Source organism: Epargyreus clarus, unplaced genomic scaffold (assembly GCF_041222505.1).
Source record: "Epargyreus clarus isolate Ecla_fem2 unplaced genomic scaffold, WU_Ecla_fem_2.2 ptg000025l, whole genome shotgun sequence".
NCBI classification, from domain to species: domain Eukaryota; kingdom Metazoa; phylum Arthropoda; class Insecta; order Lepidoptera; family Hesperiidae; genus Epargyreus; species Epargyreus clarus.
The window spans coordinates 3,785,001-3,790,000 of NW_027332232.1; the positions used below are offsets into that span (position 1 = coordinate 3,785,001).

The window sequence follows — 5,000 nt, forward strand, 5'->3', positions numbered from 1 at the left end:
TTTCTGCGTCCGAGACGGCGGGAACGCGCGACGCCAGCGACGACGTACGACCTTGTCGCAACGGAGGACACAATCGCCCGAGCGCTACGACTGTACGATACGCCATCGCCGACATCGGTGAGCACGGCGGATCCGTCCATCCATCCATCCATCCATAATATGGACGGACGGACGGACGGACGGTCGGATGGGTATGTTGTGGATTAATGTCTGCGTATTACGAGCGCGAACGCGTCGTGACACACGTTAATGATCCTTCCGCAGGTTCCCCTACGGAAACCTTGTTACGACTTTTACTTCCTCTAAATGATCAAGTTTGGTCAACTTCCCAGCAACGCCGACGGCCGCGAAGCCACCGCGTGTCGGTCCGAAGACCTCACTAAATCATTCAATCGGTAGTGCTAGTGTCCTTTCGTGTAAATCCAAGGGTTTTACGCCTTCTAGACGTCACGGATCCCCGCGTCATCCGCTCTGTCGCCCTCGCAAGGAGGTCTTCGACTACGGAAACACAGGTAGACCGAACATCTAGCCGCTGGTCAGCTACTAGCAGCGCATCTTCGGGGCCGCTCATTGGCCGGACTTCGGCAACCACCTCTTCCGGAGGTCCCTCAGCTACATCTTCATCGACCTGCTCCGTTCTATTTCTCTCTGGTGTGGGAGGTGAACCCATAAGGAGTTTAGCGACCATTTCTTTGTATTTCTCCTTCCTCCTCACACCTTTAATAGCCTCCAAAGTGCGTCCCAAATTGGGCAAGGCTTTTGTTAGGTCGATGTTGATGTTGCCGGATCCCTCCCGAGTGAGGCGGGCCTCAGTACTCGCCAAGAGCTCCAGCTCCTCGTCGCGCCACCTTCGCTTCACCTGCGGAGGCGCGGATTTCGCGTTAGCCATTACAGGGTGGGCACGTCGAACGTGAACTCCCAACCCCGTCTTAGTGGCGAAGGATCGCCCACATCCGTCACATCCATAACCGGACGACATCCCAGGGCCATCAGAGACCCCGGGCTGAACGCCCGGAAGAGAATTGGCTACCCGTCCCGGCTCCTGTGGAAGACCGAGAGATAGCCTTGTTCCTTTTTGACTTTTGGGTGCTACAATTCTTCCTCGGTGCGGCGGGCAGCAAACCCACCGCTGAGGTTCGCCCTCTGCTTTCATTACGCCCCATCCGAAGATAGCAAATAGGCTTAGTATCGTAAACGATACCCTACGGGGCTACTCAAGGACCTCCCCCTGAGTTTCACCTAGGTCACGTCCCAGATCGTAAGGACGCTGCACACCACAAGGGGACCTAGGGACAAGCCTGATTGCGTTCGCCGCAGCAGACCACTCAGATCCGCCACCGCGACCGCAAATGAATGTGCATTAAAGTGGTTACCTTTTCAGAACGCGCGCGGCGAGCTAACGCCTTAGCGCGACTCCAAAAAACCGCTATCGGTACACGCGCGCGCTCACGCTGCGCACTCCACGTTGTCACGGACTCGGGGCGCGGATTTTTACCTTTCTGCGTCCGAGACGGCGGGAACGCGCGACGCCAGCGACGACGTACGACCTTGTCGCAACGGAGGACACAATCGCCCGAGCGCTACGACTGTACGATACGCCATCGCCGACATCGGTGAGCACGGCGGATCCGTCCATCCATCCATCCATCCATAATATGGACGGACGGACGGACGGACGGTCGGATGGGTATGTTGTGGATTAATGTCTGCGTATTACGAGCGCGAACGCGTCGTGACACACGTTAATGATCCTTCCGCAGGTTCCCCTACGGAAACCTTGTTACGACTTTTACTTCCTCTAAATGATCAAGTTTGGTCAACTTCCCAGCAACGCCGACGGCCGCGAAGCCACCGCGTGTCGGTCCGAAGACCTCACTAAATCATTCAATCGGTAGTAGCGACGGGCGGTGTGTACAAAGGGCAGGGACGTAATCAACGCGAGCTTATGACTCGCGCTTACTAGGAATTCCTCGTTTATGGGGGATAATTGCAAACCCCAATCCCCAGCACGAAGGAGTTTCAACGGGTTGCCCGGGCCTCTAGGCCTGGGAGAACATTCTGATTCCTTCAGTGTAGCGCGCGTGCGGCCCAGGACATCTAAGGGCATCACAGACCTGTTATTGCTCAATCTCGTGTGGCTCGAAGCCGCCGGTCCCTCTAAGAAGAATTTTAATACGTCGCCAGTGAGTTGCACGACCGAAGTCGAGCACACCTAAATGGCGACGCCTATTTAGCAGGCTAGAGTCTCGTTCGTTACCGGAATTAACCAGACAAATCGCTCCACCAACTAAGAACGGCCATGCACCACCACCCACCGAATCAAGAAAGAGCTGTTAATCTGTCAATCCTTCCGGTGTCCGGGCCTGGTGAGATTTCCCGTGTTGAGTCAAATTAAGCCGCAGGCTCCACTCCTGGTGGTGCCCTTCCGTCAATTCCTTTAAGTTTCAGCTTTGCAACCATACTCCCCCCGGAGTCCAAAATCTTTGGTTTCCCGGAAGCTGCCCGCCGAGCCATTGTAGTAACGTCGGCGGATCGCTAGATGACATATTTACGGTTAGAACTAGGGCGGTATCTAATCGCCTTCGAACCTCTAACTTTCGTTCTTGATTGATGAAAACACCTTTGGCAAATGCTTTCGCTGATGTTCGTCTTGCGACGATCCAAGAATTTCACCTCTAACGTCGCAATACGAATGCCCCCAGTTATCCCTATTAATCATTACCTCGGAGTTCTGAAAACCAACAAAATAGAACCGAGATCATATTCTATTATTCCATGCACGAAATATTCAAGCAGCATTTTGAGCCCGCTTTGAGCACTCTAATTTGTTCAAAGTAAAATTGTCGGCCCATCTCGACACTCACTGAAGAGCACCGCGATAGGATTTTGATATTGAACCGGCGTTTTACCGCCGGCTCACCGACGATATGCTCCGCAAACGTGTCAGTATCACCGCGGATGCGGTGCACCGACAGCGCGGCGCACAAATGCAACTACGAGCTTTTTAACCGCAACAATTTTAGTATACGCTATTGGAGCTGGAATTACCGCGGCTGCTGGCACCAGACTTGCCCTCCAATTGTTCCTCGTTAAAATATTTAAAGTGTACTCATTCCGATTACGAGGCCTCGTAAGAGTCCCGTATCGTTATTTTTCGTCACTACCTCCCCGTGCCGGGAGTGGGTAATTTGCGCGCCTGCTGCCTTCCTTGGATGTGGTAGCCGTTTCTCAGGCTCCCTCTCCGGAATCGAACCCTGATTCCCCGTTACCCGTGACAACCATGGTAGTCGCAGAAACTACCATCGAAAGTTGATAAGGCAGACATTTGAAAGATGCGTCGCCGGTACTGGACCATGCGATCGGCAAAAGTTATCCAGATTCATCAAAATTAACGACTTCGGACGCGAGGCCCTCCGTCGATTGGTTTTGATCTAATAAAAGCACTCATCCCATCACTGGTCAGAGTTCTGATTGCATGTATTAGCTCTAGAATTACCACAGTTATCCAAGTAACTGAGTAAGATCTAAGGAACCAAAACTGATATATTGAGCCATTCGCGGTATCGCCTTAATACGGCTTGCACTGAGACATGCATGGCTTAATCTTTGAGACAAGCATATAACTACTGGCAGGATCAACCAGGGAGCTGACAGTCACTCGCGGACGAATGTAGCCGTCGTCGCTCGGACGAGAACACGACACATATCGACGCGGTCGCGGGCGCGTCCGCGTCGAATGATGTTTCGTTTTTGAACTCGTCGTACCTTTTAATATTGTACGCTCTTTGTTTTCGATGGTTCGTGCAGCGTCAACGGAGTATCTCATCCGATTGTCGCAACGATCCAACGAGAGAGTGTGCGCGCGATTTACTAATAGCGCAACTCCGAATTGGATGGTTCACGGCGAGACAATTTAAGATTCACGTTTCATTATTATCTTTTAACACAAACGCGAACACTGAAAACAGATTCAGCCCGGTGTTTGAGAGACGTCGTCCTTGGCGTTAATTTTTATAGCGCCTTATAGAGGACCGTCGCCATAGGCGACGTGCAATTCATTTGTAGGATCGATACGTGAACCGAGACGAGTTTAAACAATCGCATCGGTCGATCCGCACTGTTCAATAAAATGTTCAACGTTCGAAAAGTCCCACGGCGCAACGTGGAAGCGCGCGTTGTTGTGTTAATCGTGACATCGCGACGAATTTGTAAAGTTCGACACAAAATCCACTCGAAACACCACCAACACGAGAGTGCGCACACTACGCGTGAAACCATCGAACGAACTCTTGTATGCGGCATGCAGTCCGTTGTCGAAGTCGGTCAGTCTGTGTCAGCAGGCGGCAGTTATCCGCCGGCCCGTTCAGTCTCACCGCGCCGACAACGCACTACACGTCGCCCGCCCCATGTGTATGCGGCGCTCCTGTTATGACGCGTGGCAGACGGAGCGACAACATATGAACATATGAAAGTCCGTCGGTGGTTCGGGGTGTGGTGTGGGGTGACGATGGTTGCCGGTGGGGGTGGGCTAGCCCTGGGGGGTGCGGGGGAGAGTGGGGGGAGGGGGTTTGGGGGGGGGGGGGTGTAGGGGGGGGGGGGTCACCGGTTGGGGTTCGTCGGCCGACTTTGCTGCTGCCGCTGCTGCGTCTACCGCGTTATTATTATTATTATTATTTCCTGTTTTGGTTTTTTTGATTTCCAAAAAAAAAAAATTTTTTTTTTTTTTTTAATTTTTTTTTTTCCCCTCTTGTCCATACACCTTTTTAACTTTATTTGCGTATCGTATTAGTCAGATCGTGACGTGACAGTTTGTGCGCTACTCTCAGTACAGAGTTAAATAATTTCTCAATATAATAGCATAATACAAGAGCCACCTTTGAAAAAATACATACGGTCTCACTTTTTTGAAATACGTTGAAAACATTGTAAATTATTAAAACAAAAGAGTATAATATGAATTAAACGGAGGTATATGTATGGGAATATGTTATTATTATTAT

General features: G+C 51.5%; 1 non-coding gene across 1 annotated transcript; it reads right to left on the reverse strand.

Moving 5' to 3' along the window:
* Positions 1–1,743: 1,743 nt before the first annotated feature.
* On the reverse strand, positions 1,744–3,646 carry LOC140752911 (small subunit ribosomal RNA). Its single transcript, XR_012103510.1, has one exon. It is a non-coding gene; the product is annotated as a small subunit ribosomal RNA (ribosomal RNA).
* Between the last annotated feature and the right edge of the window lie 1,354 nt (positions 3,647–5,000).